Source organism: Peromyscus maniculatus, chromosome 7 (assembly GCF_049852395.1).
Source record: "Peromyscus maniculatus bairdii isolate BWxNUB_F1_BW_parent chromosome 7, HU_Pman_BW_mat_3.1, whole genome shotgun sequence".
NCBI lineage: Eukaryota > Metazoa > Chordata > Mammalia > Rodentia > Cricetidae > Peromyscus > Peromyscus maniculatus.
Genome location: NC_134858.1, coordinates 75,192,113 through 75,210,126, shown reverse-complemented (window position 1 = coordinate 75,210,126; position 18,014 = coordinate 75,192,113). Strand labels below are relative to the sequence as shown.

At 42.8% G+C, this 18,014-nt stretch overlaps 1 long non-coding RNA gene across 1 annotated transcript; it reads left to right on the top strand.

Moving 5' to 3' along the window:
• Positions 1–100: 100 nt before the first annotated feature.
• LOC143274289 (uncharacterized) lies at positions 101–17,040 on the top strand. Its single transcript, XR_013052830.1, has 4 exons — positions 101–1,222; positions 11,049–11,152; positions 16,458–16,581; positions 16,657–17,040. It is a non-coding gene; the product is annotated as an uncharacterized LOC143274289 (long non-coding RNA).
• The last annotated feature ends 974 nt before the right edge of the window (positions 17,041–18,014 follow it).

Here is an 18,014-nt window from a genome sequence, read left to right as displayed (position 1 = left end):
AAATGAAAAAAATAAATAAATAGGGAAAAAAAGTTGAGTTAAATACTACCAGAAGAGAAAACCCTAATTAAGATCCAGTACGAAAGCTTACCTTCCTTGTCTTGGAAATGAAGATGTTTCACAATGGAAAGAACTTGATGCACTCTTAATTTTTTTCAGCTATTAACATATTTACCACTGTCCAACAATTAAATTGATGAGTTGAAATCTCAACCCTTGCTACCTGTGAATCAAGGGAATGGAAACATAATTGTTGCAAGTATAATCAAGTTAAAATGAGGTCATTAGGTTGGACTCAAATCCAATCTGATGGGTGTTCTTGAAAGAAGGAAACTTGGCCCTGGGTAATGAGAGAGTAAGGAGAATACTATTTGAAGACACAGAGGCACACAGGGAAAAGATGATCATGAGAAAATGGATAGAGATTGGCATGATGCATCAATAAGCCCAGGAATGCAAGGGGCAGCTAGCAGGAACTGGGAGACTAGCATGGACCAGATTCTTCCTGGAGAATGAACCAACCTTGCTGGAATCTTGATGTTGGGCTTGTAGCTTCCAGAGCTATGAAAGAGAACCGTTCTCTTGCTTCAAGCCACCAAACTGGTGGAATGTCAGAAAACTAATGTACAGGACCATGGCCAAAGTCACTCAAATTCTGCAGCGTGCTTGGAACATTCTGTCCCTTGCTGGTGAGGTATCTCAGTGCTAGAGCACAGTTAGTAACCCGGCTGTCTTAGCGGGCTATTTTCTCTGGTTTCACTTTTATTTATCTTTCATTAAGATAATCTGGGGCTTGTAAAAGTCAAATGGAAAGTGACCATTCTAACTTTCCCTCTTTTTGTTGTGGGAAGTCAGGGCCATTGCCAAGGGCAGTTTGGCCAACTGTCAAGGACAAACCTGATATGTCAGCTAGTGTTCTCCTGCGTTAGCTTTTCTGAGTGCCATGAGCTCATAAACTATAACAGGGCATTGTACTGTCTGAACTCCCCTGAATATATGGCCAGTGCTCGTGTATCTCCTATTGTCTTGGTTTGTGCCTGTCAGAGGGAAATTTCTGATGTCTTTGCTTTCTTTCAATGCCTTTCCCCTTAATTTGATCTATACTTGATGACTCAAATCCAGAGGACACCGTGTACCTGGGGTAGCAGAAGCACACGTGCACACTCGCGAAAGCCGTGCTTCAGGATTACACCCTTCCCAGGGCCTCGCTGTGGAGTCAGAGGTAGGACACTGCGCAGGAAGAGGGATTGCAGTAGCTAAGGTGGATTGCCTTGTGTTTGACAGAAGACAAGCCCTTTCATTCTTAAACTACTGAAATCCTCATTGTGGCGCTAAGGGGCCTGATACTGTACTGCAAGACTGATAGCAGTCACAGCCAAGATTATGAACTCAGGTCACCTGGCTACAAGGTCTTATCTTTATCCTTGGCTTTCTCCTGGGATATACTCTATATTAACCTGAATATTGGATATTTTCTTTACCCAAACCCAATGTTTCCGGTGTCCTTTTCTCATAATGCAGCATCTGGCTCTCTAGGTTCTGTCAAGGTTGCAGGATCTTTCTTGTGTTTAGACCCTGGGTCTAGGGGATTTACAGACTGATGATGGTATAGATGCCACTTAACTAGTGAATGACTAGGACCATGTGGGTTCCATATAAAGTTACATTTTCTCCAGTTAGGCCAGCTCACCGGGAATATCTCAGTATAAACACACGAAATATTTCTAATTTAAAATAGTGATAGTGGTCATTTGCAAATTTATTTACTTATGTACAGAATATGTATTTGGAGAGGTGTCAGGGCAGCAGGTTCAAGCCCAATATGTCGTTGGGGGAGACCCTGGATTCTAGCACCACCTGCTGTCAAAACAGTCAAGAAAAGAAAGGCCGAGTCAGAATTGCTTCTAGGCCAAGGTGGTAATCCCACCCGCCCCCACGTTCCCCGTTTATAATAAAAATTCTAAACCTTCTTTAAGTGTCCTCCCCCAAATTGCTTTGGGTCAGCAACAGACAGCAAACTAATATATCCTGCATTAGATAGGTATACTTCTGGGCTTGCCTTCAAGGGTGTTCCCAGAGATGATTAACTAAAGAGAGGACCCGCTCTGAGTGTGGGCGACACCCTCACAATAGGCTGGGGGGTGGCATTAAAATGAGAGGGGTGGGGGGGAAGGGACCATGTAGCAAAGACATCCTATCAGCTTCTTGTCCACCATGCGATGAGCTGTCGCCCTATTGTGTGATCTCCTGCCATCATGCTCAGGCTCGTATTAATAGAAACAGCCAACTAAGGTCCAAAGCCTCTGAAACTGGGAGTCGCAATCAACGTCTATGTCGCATATTCGCCACAGTTGTGATAAAACTGACACAGACGATGTAGACCATGAGTGTGACGTAATGTTGTGATGGTGAATTTGTTTACATGGTGTTTTGAATTGTTTGTTTTAGTTAGCATGGGGAGGATATTGTCATGCATACGTATCCCTGGACTTTGCTCATGTTTACTTACTATGGCCTTTATAAGCCCCCTCCCTTCTTCTCACAGATCCATTTCTTGCTCTCAAATAGTCCCCCCTTCATGTTATGTAAGATATAAGAAAACATCGTCTTTTGTCTTTTTAAATCCCTCATTACTCTGTGTTTTCCCCTCCCCCCTCCTTCCACTCCTTCCCTCACCACAGCTTCACTTTTATTTTCATGTCTTTTCTATATATGAAGATATGTATTCATAATATATATGTATATATTCCTTATCTTATCCTTGTCTTTCTGAGTCCAGCTTACTTTGCTTAACATGATGATCTCCAGTTCCATCCATTTTCCTGAAAATGACATAATTTCATTCTTAATGGCTAAGCAAAACTTGGTTGTGAAGGGCTGTGGAGATAGCTCAGCCACTGAAGTGTTTGTTGTATAAACATGTGGACCTAGCTCAAACCCCATCACTCACCTAAGAAGCTGGGTGTCTGTCATCTCCGCGCTGCTGAAGGGAGAGCAATCAGATCCCCAGAGCTCACTGGCCAACCAGCCTACTCTAGTCAGTGAGCTCCAGGTCCCAGTTAGAGACCATGTCCCAAAAACTAAATTGGATGGTGCCTGATGGGTAAGGACACCGAGGCCTCTCATCTTGGTTTCTCTGGCCTCTACATCTTGTACTTGTATATACACACACCACCACCACCACCACCACCACCACCACCACCACCACCACCACCACCACCACCAAAATGATAACAGCTTAATTGTGTATCTGTACCACTCTTCCTTTACTCATCTGTTAATGGACAGCCAGTTTGGTTTAGCTACTGTGTCTGGTAAAGGGACAAACAAGGATGTGAGAGTATCTCTGTGTGTGGTGACTTAGATTCCTTCCGGGTACATATCCAAAAATCGGTATGTAGCTGGACCATATGCTCTATTTTTAATTTTTTGAGGACTGATTTCCATAGGAGCTGTATCATTTACATTCTATAGGGGCTGTACCATTTATATCCCATGGGGGCTGTACCATTTACATTCTATAGGGGTTGTACCATTTACATTCTATAGGGGCTGTACCATTTACATTCTATAGGGGCTGTACCACTTACATCCATAGAGGCTGTACCATTTACATTCCCACCAGCAGTGTAAAAGAGCCCCTTATCACATCCTTATCAGCATTAATTGTTTCTTTCCCTTTTTAAAAAATTTATTTATTTTTATTTTATGTACATTGGTGTTTTGTCTGCATGTATGTCTGTGTGAGGATGTCGGATTCCCTGGAACAGGAGTTATAGACAGTTGTGAGCTGCTGGGAATTGAACCTGGGTCCTGGAAGAGCAGCCAGTGGTCTGAGCCTTCTTTCCAGCCCCGTTGTGTGTTTTCTTGATGGTAGCCGTTCTGACTGGAGTGGGAAGGAATCTCCATGGAGTTTTAATTTGCATTTTCCAGATGCTAAGAACGCTGACTTTCCCCCTCAAATATTTATTGGTCATTTGTGTGTCCTCCTTTGAGAATCCTCTAATTCATTTTTATTGAATCTTTTCTTTCTTTCTTTCTTTCTTTCTTTCTTTCTTTCTTTCTTTCTTTCTTTCTTTCTTTCTTTCTTTCTTTCTTTTTCTTTTTTCTTTCTTTCTTTTTCTTGGTGCTTAATACTTAAGGTTTGTCAAGGACTTTATTAATCATCTTCTGATGATGGTCTTCTTTATTGTGTAGAAGTTTTTACTCTAATGCAATGCCATTGGTTAATTTTTGCAATTACTTCCTGAGTACAGACCTCAATAAAATTCCATCTCAGTGCTTTGCTTTCCGGATTTTTTTTTTAATGCAAAAAAATTTTTTTTTTGACATTTCTTTAGTGTGTGGGGGGCGGGGTGGAGGGGGTCGTACATACCACTGTGCACATGTGGAGGTCAAAGGACAACCTGTTGGGATTGGTTCTCTTTCTCCACTTTCTATGTTGTTCTGGGGCTTGAACTCCGGCTGTCAAGCTTAGTGGCAAGTGCCTTTACCTGCTGAGCCATCTCATTCACTCATGTGACTGGCCCCCACTCATCTCTGGATTTATTGTCTACTGATGGTCTCTGAGCACCAGGAGAGTAGGCTGAGCAGTTTGCAGGGTCCGTCAGTGGTAAGTGACCAGTTCCTGAGTGCTTACTGAAGAGCTGAGTACCAAGACTGGGGAAGAGCTGCAGGCCCTTGTCCCTGGAATACCCCTGGAGACCCACTAATAATTACTAGTTCTGGCTGCTGAGTGCAGCTGGAAGCTGAGCTCAGAGCACTGGGGGCGGAGCTGCAGCATTAAGCCCTGATGCGTCCAGCACCACAAGTACAGAGATGTAGCATCATAAAACCCACGTGTCTCCGGCACACAGATCTTGGAGCTGTACTAGAAAGTGCTGAGCATTAGCACACAAAGTTCAGAACTGTGAACGCTAACAGGACTCTATTCTATACTTTCACGATTTCTATCTAAGTAGAGCAAAATTATTCTCAACCAGTTGGTGACATTAATTGTTCAATATTTGCTCAAAAGTCCAACTCCAAAGTCTCTAAGACTAGAAAAATTCAGCTCTGAACCCATAGAGTAGCCGAAATTCAAGTAGTGTATTTCCAGGTTACAATGGGAAACATGCACAGGGTGTTTAGCCCATCACAAAAAGGAGGAACAAGGAAGTTAAATAAATGGATCAGGAAATGGGGAAACTCAGCAGGCAAAACATTAAATCTTAAGCTACGTGCCTGATGTGTGGGTCAATCTGTGGAGGGATATTTGCTGCCAGCTGGAGCCAGCATAGATATTCTCTTGGATTGTGTATTTTCCACACTGCCTTCAGTTTCTAACTTCAGGATACTGGATGTTGCTGCCACCCATCTTCCCAGCCTCTCCTTGTAGTTTCAGCTTCATCCAGCTATGGGGAGAATTTGCAGAGATACTTTAACCCTGCGTCACATGGCTGGCTCTCCCAAACCTTCTTTTTGGAAAAGGGGAAAAAAAAAAAAGGCAGTTTGGCAAACTTAGCAATTGATAATATGACTAAAAACTTGATATGTTAGCTATTTCCTACTGTATTAACTTCTTTAGGTTCTGGGTTCATGAAATATAATAAAGGTGAGTACTGTTTGAACTTTTGAATTTATGGCTGGTGTTCATACAACTCTTACTATAGAAGCGACCATGATCTCATAACTCTCGTGTTTTGCAAACACGCAAAAGCAGAGTACCATGTAGGCAATGCCAGAGTCTACTATCAGCATGAAGAGTATGTGGGTCTGCCTGAACTGTGATGATCACAGCCTGAACACTGGCAAGGGAATCCCGAAGCAGTCTTAGGTGAACAGGGTACTCATGTGCTCTTTGGTGAAATGGTTCTGCTCCGAACAGCTGTGGTTGGAATGTGAAATGTTCCACAGGCTCATGTATGTGCACATTTGCTTCCCAGATCATGGCACTGTTTTGGGTAGAAATAATGAATGGCTGGTGGAGATGGGTCACTACAGGAAGCATGTCTGTGGTGTTTTTGTTTGTTTGTTTTATTTTTTAATTTATTTATTCTGTGTATTTTACATCATATATCTTGATCCCATTCATTTCCCTGTCCCTTTGCATCTACCCTCTGCCCCTGTACACCCCCCAAATAAAACGAAATTTAAAAGAAAAAAAAAAGGAAAAAACTTAAAAATCTAGTCCTGGAAGCAGCAGTGTGACACAGTGAGTCACACCGTGAACTCCTTTGTCCATCTTAACTTGCAAGTTTTCATTGCAAAGAGTCATTGATCTGGTTCCAGGCCTCTGGTTTCTACTACCCTATTGATGCTGGGCCCATGCTAGGGCTCCTCCTGGATATCCTGTTGTTGCCCTGTGTTGTGGAGATCCTGTAACTTTGGGTCTGCAGGTCAGGTCCCTTCACATGCTCCAGCAGATCATAGATTGGTTGGATGATGGGGTGGGCCAAATCAAACTTTTGGGGCTGGGGATGGGCAGCTGTAGGGTTGGTCTGCCAGATGTGAAATGAGGACAATTCTACCATGCTTACAACTTCAGGGCTGATTCACCTACATCTGCACTAACAGGGTTGGCTCTATTGTGCTTCCTTGGCGAGGTGCAGGGCCTGCTCTCCCGAGTGTTGCAGCTGGTGGAGGTCAGGGATAGCTCTCCTGCTAGTATGACCACAGGGTCAGCACTCCCACCTGCCCCAGACATTGATGGGTGTTAGGGAGGAGGGCAACTCTTCTCTGCCCATGCTGCCACAAGACAGATGGGTAATGAGGACAAGTCTCCCATGCTCACAATTTCAGGGCTGGCTCACTCATACCTGAGCTGACAGAGATGGCTCTATTGTGCTGCTCTGCTGAGGAAGCATGTCTTTGAGAGTTTTAGTGCAGCCCTGCTTCAAGCCTGAGCTGTCTGCTTTCTAACCTGCTAAACTGTGTTGCAAGCTTCTGCTGCTGTGGATGGAGATACCTTGCTTCCCCACTACGATGGATTTAGATCCTCTAAAACTGTGAGCCAAAATAAGTCTTCCTTTTCTTAAGTTGCTTCTATAGGTATTTTGTCACAGTGTCAAGAAAGGTAATATAAAAGTCTTTGAAACAGATCAATAATGTTACACTTAAAAATATTGCTTGTTTTCTGTATGGGTATTTTTGTCTGTATGTATGTCTTGTTATCTCATGCATGCTTGGTGCCCTCAGGGACCACAAGAGGGCATCAGATCCCTTGAGACTGGAATTATAGACAGTTTTGAGCTGCCATATGGAGTCAGGGAATACAACCTAGGCCATCTGGAAGAACAGCCAGGCTTTTAACCCCTGAGCCATCTCGCTAAGCCGAATGCTATACTTTTGAACCTCTGATGAGCGTGTGGTTATGGTGGTTTGAATAAGATTGGTCACCATAGGCTCATACATTTTAGTGCATAGTCACCAGGGAGTACTACTGGAAAGTAGAAGGATTAGGAGGTGTGGCCTTGTTGGAGAAAGTGTATCACTGGGGGGTGGGCTTTAAGGTTTCAAAAGCTCGAGCTAGGCCTCATATCACACCATCTTAATCTGTGGATCAGGATGTAGCTCTCAACTACTGCTCCAGCAGTGTGCATGCTGTCTTGATCCCTGCTGTGAGTATTTTTTCTTTCTTTCTCTCTCTCTTTCTTTCTTTCTTTCTTTCTTTCTTTCTTTCTTTCTTTCTTTCTTTCTTTCTCTCTTTCTTTTTTGGTTTTTTGAGACAGGCTTTCTCTGTGTAGCTTTGCGCCTTTCCTGGAGCTCACTTGGTAGCCCAGGCTGGCCTCGAACTCACAGAGATCCGCCTGGCTCTGCCTCCCGAGTGCTGGGATTAAAGGCATGTGCCACCACCGCCCGGCAGTGTTTTCTTTCCTAAGAGTTGCCTTGGTCATGGTGTTTCTTCACAGACAGTGGTGTTGCTTGGATCGTGGTTTGAATGAGCCATGTCCCCCACAGGCTCAATTATTTGAACATGTGGTCCCCAGTTGGTGGCACTGTCTGGAGATGTTTGGAAACCTTTAGGAGATACAGCCTCGCTGGAGGAAGTGTGTCACCGAGGGCTGGCTTTCAGAATTGATAGCCTCCCTCTACATCCAGTTCACTCTCTCTGCTTCCTGTGTGTGAACAGAGCTGAGATCTCTCGGCTTCATGCTGTGGCCACCTGCTGCCATGCCTCCCCTCCCACTGTGGACTTTCTGATAGAATTCACAACACACCCCCATGGTTGGGCATGGTTGCACAAGCCTGGTGGACCTAGATACTTCTGCCTAGCCATTTCTGGGTCAAAATGTCTCGCATGACCAGGACCCCGTGGCTTTGCATGGTTGTGCAACCATGTGATCTATGCGCGCATGCGTGGAGTAGCCACATGAGCCTATGTATGCAGGCACAGCCCAGCCTTTATAAGCTGGTACCATATTCCCGGCTTCCCTCCTTATGCATGTGTCTTTCTGCAGGCCTGAGCACACCTGTCTCTCTCTCTCTTATCTTAATAAAACTCTTGTTAGTGGATTCTGTCGTGTTTCTTGACATTTCCTCACAGGGTAAGAGCACCGCCAAATAACTAACACTTTCTCTCTGGAACTGTGAGCCAAAAACGAATGCTTTCTTCTGGAAGTCATGTCTGGTCATGGTGTTTTATCACAGCAACGAAAAGTAACGAGCACACTAGGCTTCTGGTTTCTCTACGCCCGTGCTGACCTTTCTGCCTTCGTTAGTGGAATCCTTACTTGTGCATCTGGGAGGTTTCCAAACCTTTCCACTTCCCTCCTTTCTGTTCCTCCTACTGTAAATGTGACCTCTCTCTCACAGACCAAATGCTTACTTTCTTGAAGTCTCCTGTTTCCGGTAAGCTAGTCCATCACTCCTAAGGTTTGTTTTTCACAAAGTCTTGGGTCTGGACAAGAAGCCAAATCATTCGCTATTGTGCTGTAAGCATGGCTGCAACTCCAGCTCCCAATAGAGTCTTCATTTCCACGTAAACCCAGTCAACCTGGACTTGGAGGGCTGCATTTCCGTCAGCATTCTGATCTGAGCCCCCTGGAGAACTGCTCACTAAGCTCCATGGAGGGGCCACGCTTCTTTAAACAGATCCTCCACGCTGTTTCAAATTCCCACAAACCACTTGCAAAGGCTCTTCCACATTTAGTTATTCAGTAATGGCCTCAGTACTTGTCACCCCTCACCTTTTGTATTTGTCATCTTTATGATAGAATACCTAACATAAGCAACTTATAAAGAGAAAAGATTTACTTTGGCCAATGGTTTGAAAGTTTCAATACAAGACTAGGCAGCCCCATAGCTTTGGGCCTCTGGTGTGTGCAACCCATCACAGTAGGGGCATGTGGTGGGGCAAAGCATTTACATCACATCCTGAAAGAAGCTAAGAAAGAACTAGTCAGGGCTTTATAACAACTCCCCCCCCCACACAGCATTGTTGAAGCGGTGTATAACTATGTAGTTCAGGCCTCACACTCAAACTCACTAGGTAGCCTCGGTAGCCATTAAACTTGTGTGACCTCTCTGCTTGGCCTCTGGTGGGCTTGGATTATATACCTACAACACCAACCCAGAGCTACAATTTCTTTTGGAGGTGTATTCCAATAACATAAGGCTCTCTCACTAGACATCATCTTGTGAAGGTTCCAATGCCTCCCAACACCACCACCCCGAAGTTCAAGCTTCTATAGTCATTCAAACCATTGCACTTGATATTAATCTTTCTAAGTAACAAGTGCTATTAAGAGCACTATGATAGCCTTTCATTTCTAGGTAAGAGCTCAGAGGCTGAGAAGTTGCCAAAGAGCAGAGGGTTTGACATTCACATGGAGGCAGATTGCCTAGAATCTTATCCAAAAGTCTAAGCAGGGTGAACTCAAGAAAAGGAGAGATTTCTGGCAGCTGTGAGCAGATGTGTTGTTTGAGCTGAGATTAAGGATGAGAGACCATTGCTTGGGTGGAGAGAGGCACCCCTAGAATCCTTAGAGCTGGACAGCAAGTCCCTAATAGTGGGCCTTTGATGAGGTGCACTTTGGTAAACTGGGAGCATAGGAAGAGAAGTGTGTGGGCAGGCAGGGCTTTCTTCTGCTCCGAGCTTTAGAGACATGAGTCTTTCCTCAGTGGAATATTGGGAAAGATGAACTTTGCCGTTGATCATGCGAGTAGAATGTGTCCTTACCTGTTGTGCAGTGGCTACTAGAATATTTGTTAGAAAGCTCCTCTCTCATTCCTCTCTTGTGTTCTGTGTACTTTGTGTCGGAAGGAATGTTGATTTGGAGGCCAAGCAGGAGTTCACGTCCTGATCTGTCTCTTTTCCCCTGGCTTCTTCATCTTCTCCATTCTTTTGCATGTCTGGGGTAACAAAGCGTGCCCAGGCTTTTCCGCCAAAGACGTTAGGAAAGCAAAGAGCAAACAGGAATGCGAAGCTTGAGAAGAAACGTGTTATGGAATTCCAAGGAGCCACATATTTCTGATGTCTTAGTGTACAGTGGTCACTAATGTTGGCTATAGGTAACTCCATATAGGAATGCCATGGTCTTCACTAATGTGTAGAGTAGCTTCGTGTTTTCAAAACGTGTCGCTTAATTTTCTATTTATATCCATTTGATGAAAGAAGTGGGGTAGTTACAATTGGCAGTGACTCTTACAATTGTAGAAACTGAGGTTCAGACCTTTTATTTGTCAGTTCCAGTTTTTCCTCTCCCATTTTAGACTGCTTTCCAAGGACCATAGAAGAGGCAAATAGGTACCAGTCCTTGTACATTTATTAAAGATTTCATACCATATGACTCCCAATAATGGTGAATTTCCAGAGCATTGTGGAGAGGATCTGGGAGGAGTTTGGGGAGGGGAAGAGCATGGTCAGAATACATTGCATAAAAATTTTTTTTTTCAATGACAAAGATAAAAACAGAAACAAAAATTCAGCTTGAGTTTCCGTTCTTTGCTTTGGCCCCTTTCAGTAAAATTGCCGTCCATCTAGCAGCCATCCCCTGAGATCCTGCACATACCCCTATAATTACAGCTATTACATCATGCAGCTATAATTTGTTTGCCTGTCTTCGCAGCCTCCTGCTTCACTTCCCTCTACCCCAAGGGATGGTGAGACACGTTCTACTCATCTTTGCCCCGCCCCATACCTGGAAGGTTGTTAAATACAAAAGTTCAAAAAGTAAGTATTCATTTATCTATAATTCATCACACCCATGGCTTTAGGCAACTTGCACGCATCTTCTTTCCTTAAGAGCTGTTTGGACTAAGGTCTTTATCGTTTGAACTGCTAATATTTAATTAGTGCTGCATTTTCTGCTTTTGGGATGTAATAAAATTATAGTTCTTAAGATTTTTTTCAAATATATCCAAATGCATATATTCACAGATTCTCATATATTATATGTAAGTGTGTGTGCATATATATGTAAATGCATACACACACATATCTATATATATATAAAACTTTATTTTCAGTGCAAACAACTTGGAAATACAAGAAATAATGAGAAAATAGTTGTAGAGATATCAATCTTATAAGGTTGCTTAATAAAGAAATGAATCGTAAAGATTTTGTTGCCTAACTCCTTTCACCTATGTTTCCAAAATAAACCCAAAATAAACCCAATAATAAAGTTTTAGATGAGCTTCTAAAATGTGAAACAAATGGTTACAAAATAACAAACTCCCTTAATCAATGCATTTAGGCTTATCCTAATAAAAATACAACAAAATTTAGCTGAAGATGTTGTTGGTTAGGGCTCTTTTAAATTCATATGCATCTTTTTAAATGAATAAAATTTTATTTAGGTAAATATTCATTTAATTTAATTTATTTTGAGACAAGATTTCTCTATCTAGCCCAAACTTGCCTTGACCTCATTATGAATCCCATAGAATACACAAATGATTGTGATTTTTTTCAAATGTGTAGGAACATTTGTAAAAAACTCAAATGGACAAATCAATAGGAGCATCACAGCTTCCTGTAGGTTTTTGTTGGAGCCAATTTTTCTCTTTTCAAAACAAGCATCCCTGGGTGGAGGCCATCACTGATAACTCTATTCACAGCCCTGCTATTTTCTGCATTTGGTTCCTAAAGTTGTCCTGGGGTCAGGTTCCAGTCCACTAAGTCATCTTCAGAAGGATGCCCCTGTGAAGACCTCTGAAGCCAGAGGTGGGCATCCCTGCAGCAGAATTTGAGACCTTTTACTACTTTACATGATACCCCACTTTCCTAATATGCTGGTGACGCAGGCATAGACTTCAGTGTTCTATCACTCAGGACTTCGCCATGACTGACTTGTCCCAGCATCTTTAATGAAGGATGACAGAGCCACTAGTGGAGATTTGTCTGAGCTTTGGAAAGTCACCAGAATTCAGGTGCAAAATGTCCTTCTCCTAGGAGGTGTTCTGTCTATTTTTGAGACAGAAATGGCCTATGGGTGTCTCTGTGTAAACTCAAATTTTCTCAAGCTTCTCTACACCACTGGGAATGTGGCTACCTATGAGAATCAATGAACATCACCTGTGGGTAGTAGAACCAGGAGGACTATTAATCCTAAAATGCAAATGTGTAGCTGCCCCATGCACATAAATACATAGAAACACACACACTATACTATCAAGTGACGGTTATGTATTTATTCGTATATGTACATGAATGTATATAAAGTGAGTACTGACTAATCGCCAGCTAAACAGTGAAACCAGTTCTAGCATGTTTTAGAATATTTGGCAGTTGTAGGGAGAAAGCTATAATTAAAAATAATGAGAAAATAGTTGTAGAGATACCAATCTTATAAGGTTGCTTAATAAAGAAATGAATGGTAAAGATTTTGTTGCCTAATTCCTTTCACCTATGTTTCCAAGAAATTCAGGTTTTAGCCTCCACCCAGTTTGGATAAAGTCTTAGGTATCATGATTATGACTTGATTATTCCCACTTCTAGTGATTCCTAGGGTGAGGGAAGGTGCTTTGCATGTGGTAGACACTCAGCAAACATTTGTTGATTAAATCAATGAATAACATTGGAATAGAAATCAATGAGCAGTGGGTCATGATGACTTATTACTGCCTTCAGTCACTCACTCAAAACAACTGACTTCCGTTGTATTCCAGACATTGTTCTAAACACTGGAAGCGTAGCAGTGAGTCAGTAGACAAGACCTTCTCTCTTAAGATGCATATTCTTAAAGGGATGCCAGAACATAAACCTACAAGAAAATATGCCATGGTGGTAGACTACGGTGATGTGAGTACATTACAAGCTGGCGACAGGGAAAAGCAGCCCCTTTGGCGGGAGCTGGGGAGAGCTGCAGTCATGGCCAGAAGCACAGTGCTGAAGTCAAGAGAGCATTGGAAAGAAATAGAAGACACCCACATCTGGTCACTTGCTTCTTCCTCTTATAGACTAACGCAAGTATAGGTCACAGAGTGAGCCTGTGTGATGTAGTCCCTGGAGCTGAGACGGTATGATAGGGTGTGTGATGTAGAGAAATAGCCAAGGAATGGAGTCAGCTAGAAAACCTTGACTAATTCTGATTCCTCCGAGGGCAGACATGGAGTTGAACTTACCTTTCTCTCCTCTGGGAGAGACCTAGAGAGCACAGAGCTTGCCAAAATATGTGCTTGTTAATTTAATTGCTCTTTGTAGAGTTGGCTTTCCTCATCTAATGAGTGTGTTCTGGGCAACAGAGCCACCTCCTGGAAGGTTCCAGCTTTTTATCGTCCCCGAGGAAGCAGTACCTTGTTCATGAGAGTATTCTAGCTTCAGAATGATGCCTGGCATAATTCTGTGTCCAGTGAATATTTGCTAAACCACAGAAAGAATAACTCTAGCATACATGGTTTCGTTGGCTACACACATGCAGAACTGGGATGCCATAAAATGTCTCTCAGCTTGCAACTCTGCTCAATGAGGAAGATCCATTAAGGCTAGGGAATAAGACTTGGAGGACAGACTGCAGCCATCTGATTGTCCTTCTCATTCCCCCAGGACTGTTCACAACAGCAGCCAAGAATCGATGTACATGGGTCCTCTTTTAAGCTCTCTGTGTGTATGCTCTTCTCTCCCAGACTGTCAGATATGAAGAGTTCCTCATATGGCTGGAATGAGTAGCATTAAGACACAGGCATACAGTGTGTGCTAACCTTAGGATAGGAGTAATGCCAGAATTACAGATGGAGAGGGAAATGGAGACCCAGGCTGGGAACAGGGAAGAGGGCGTTTTACAAACAGTAGATGCGTCTTGATGGTCTGAGGGATCTAGACTTTTCCAAACACTGAAGGCTTACAGAATAAATTCCATGCCTGCTCTAGACCTACCTGTAAGGATACTGGGTTGAAAAAGGTCTAAAGGAAAAGAACAAGTAGTATTGGGAAGCTGAGGGAAGAGCTTATGACCCAGAGGGGCCTTTATCACAGTGTCAGAAGAGCTGAATGGGAGTTGGGTAGACTCAAAGTTCTTAACCAGGGGAAGGTGAGTGCCCACTCATTTCATAGAGACCATGAAAACTGCTTTTTCCTGAAAGCTTTCTAGCCATTTCCACACAAGATTTTTTCCAGCCACACATAGGTAGGGCCCATGGACAGAGATACAAGCAGATTCGATATAGATGATCTCCACATCCAACCTAGCAAAAACAGATTTTTCTCAACTATCCCCTTTAACTGAGAGTGGAGATAACCCTAGATGGAAGGAAATGGAAAGCTTGAAGGTGGGTCCTTTGGTGCAGACCTAACTGTGGCTCAAAGCAACAATAGGCAGATGAAAAGGCAAGGGTTGTTGTTGACTCTTGTTCCTGGTATTCTTCTTTGAGCATGCTATAAGTGAGGGATGGAGATAAAAGTGCACTACAATAATAAAATTTGTGTTTCTCCCCTTTTCCTGTTCTGGAAATAATGAAACAAAGCCTGTGTTTTCAACTCTGTTCGATCACCTCTGAAGTTATGGTTCAATATCAAGACAGGATTAGGATGTCAGTTAGACTGCATTGTGATGCTTTCTTGAAAGGCTCAAGGAAAGCAGTTGTGTAAGATCTTAGACTAATCAGGCTGATGCATCCATTCAACTACCTTCTTTCTCATTATTCTCCAAGGAGTCTGCTTGATCTAGAATTGGGTGGAAGGTCAGTGTTGTCATGAGCACGTAAAGCCTACACTTGAATCAACCTGTGAATTTGGCTAAAATAAACAATAATAACAAATCTCAGTGTTTCTGAGAACCAGCCCTGCAAGGAATTCCTTCTTCTTCAAAGTTCTTGAAGTGGACCTCTGAGTGCTTTTCTATACCTCTTTGGAGAGGGGAAAGCCTGGAGGTGCTAGTTTTTCCAACCAAGCTTTGCCCAATACATCAGAACAAAACAGTTACTCCTTTGAGACAGCCTAGTGTAGCCTGTAATTAATATTGTTAAGTGATTTCATATCTGTTCTGAACTAGAAAGATAGACTGGTGTGTGAGTTGGAGAGAGTAGAAACCTGAAGAAGAAGTTGGGATTATGTAGGAATTCAAAGCCAGTTCAGAGACTTAAGGCCCCTGGCTCATATGGTCAGAACTGGGACTTAGGTAACAGCTGGCTTCTGTTTGGGCCTCATCTCATTTGGGCCCCTCAATACAGGGCCCAAAGAGGTTTGTTGCTTCTATTTAATGTGTTCTAGAGATGACCAAGATGACCTCAACTGAATTTTACTTAAGTACCTGACTGCATCAGGGCTCAACCTGCTATGTTGGTTACCTGGCATTTGCTCATTTAGAAAGGTGTGATGGAAAAGCTGGGCTGTAAGGATATTTCTGCAGAATAATAGGAATCTGTTTCCTATGAATTTATTTCACTGCAAATGAAGGTGACTCTGAGTGAGGCTGGCTGTGCTCAGGGTATGTGAGACTAAAACAGGAACAATCTACCTTGCAGGTCAAGGTTTCTGTTTGCAGTTAAGACAGTTAAGAATAAGTTCCTGTTCGTCCTGTGCAAGTTAAGGTTTCTGTTTGTAGTTAAATAAAACGTTCCTCTTTGTCCTGTGTGAATCCTTGCAAGTTAAGGTTTCCATTTGTAATTAAGAATAAGTTTCTGTTTCTTAGATCTGATGTAAACTGCACTAAGCTTGCGATCACATGATGTACATCCTTACCCTTACCCTTGTTCCTTCCCCTTCGTTTTATTTTTCTAACAATGTATGATGGCTAACTCTCTTGCCCTTATGAACACCGTATCTCTCCTATAAAAAGGACCTCAAGAGGCAGGCAGGGGCTGCTCTCTCAAATTCCAACTAAGGGGGAGGCCGCTGGCAGGCCAGTCCCGGATGCAGCCCAAATGACAGCTTGTTTTAATTGGGCAATCATGGATTTTATCTTTTCTCCTCGTTTAACAGGTAGTCACGGGATGAGAAGATACACATTCAGTCTAACTTCTGAAGATCCGGGCTGAGTGGCAGCAGTTGGTAAGTATGGCCGCTGGTGCCGTTTCATGCCCCTTTCTTTTACTAGGCTCCTAGAGGCGGCGACACTTGTCAAGGGTCATTTCTACTTTGCTGCACTGAACAGAAACAACAACTAAAAAAAGGAAAAGAAGCAGTCCAATCATCAAAGAAATACGTGAAACTGCCCACAAGTGAGCAGCGGTTAAACTCTTTTTGTATGCAGCTTTATTAACAGTGATGAGGTTACAAAATAACACCACACACAGTTTTCTTCGTTGTTCTTTATAGGAAACCAGAATGTTGTCAGCCGACAAGATTCCTGCCAAAATTTGCTGGATAAACAACAACAACAAACGTTTTTAGGAGTGTCCAAGATAAATATTTTTTGTCAAACTCCCTGAGAGGGAATGCTAAGTGGTATGCTGTAGGGGAAGTTGTTAATATTTCACATCCTTTCGTTCTAGTAATTGACAATGGAAAGTATTTGGTATAATCTTTTATTGACAGGAAAAGAATTCTTTTCATTGCTGTCCTGTGTCAAGAACACAGTCATCCGTGCTGGGGCAGGGGTCCAGCACTCACTCAGAGATTACAAAGGTCCATTCTGTTATAACTAAGGAAAATAAATACAATGAATTGATCTAAGTCTATTTACTTAGTCATTTACTTGAGTTCTGAAGACGCTTGGCCAGGATATTGGGGGTGGGAGCTGGGGAGATCTACCCTCTTTTTCCACCTAATTTCTATTTACATACATGATGTAAAACACACATGGTATCGTTATCACCCTGTCTTAAAGCAGAGGACCTTTCAGTAACTTCCTTATTACCTCAGCTATGATGCTTCCTCAAGTCCCCACATCCAGTCAGTCTAGAGAACTATGTTAAAGTGCCCGTCATGGCCTTCTATTTGTGACCACCTTTGCAACAGGAAGTGAAAAGAAAACGCACCCAGTGTACTGAAATTAATCGTGAGTTAGAGATCACAGCTTGGCCCGGGGGCCCTGAGAAAATGGTCACACTCTATTAAGACCTGGCTTCATGGAGATGTTCTTATCAGGTCTCTGGCCCATTCAGAAGAAGGCAGCTTGAGTTTGATTGTTTTGGCTGCTGGGTAACATGCTATTTTCTGATAAGTTGAGCATTTATTTAATCACAGAACTCAGGCATTAAAAGCAATCACAAACCATTTTTCTTTAAGAAAACTCAACAGAAGTACATGTTTGGGCCCTAACTCGGGGGTGTAACTGGATAGAGGTAAGCACAAACCACGATAAAATGAGGTCAAGTTTGCAACTGGAAAGTGGACTGTGTGTCCCAGGAGCAGCAACTTTGAGATGAATTAAAGACCCTGAGGGTGAAACAGAACATTTAGAGTCTATGTATGTCCGTGTCTTTAATGGCAGTGCAGGATATTCAGAGGTTCAAACGTTCACCAATCTTCATGTTCCATACTCTATCAACCGCAATGCACCCAGGGCCTGGTAAGCCCAGCTATTAATATTTTCCAAGTTTTCATATTAACAACATAGAAAAGTTAAATGATGATTACAATTTACCCAGTTGGACTAGGCCTGCAGTTTAGCTCTAGACAGCAAATGCCTAGGCTTTACAGCCTATTCTAC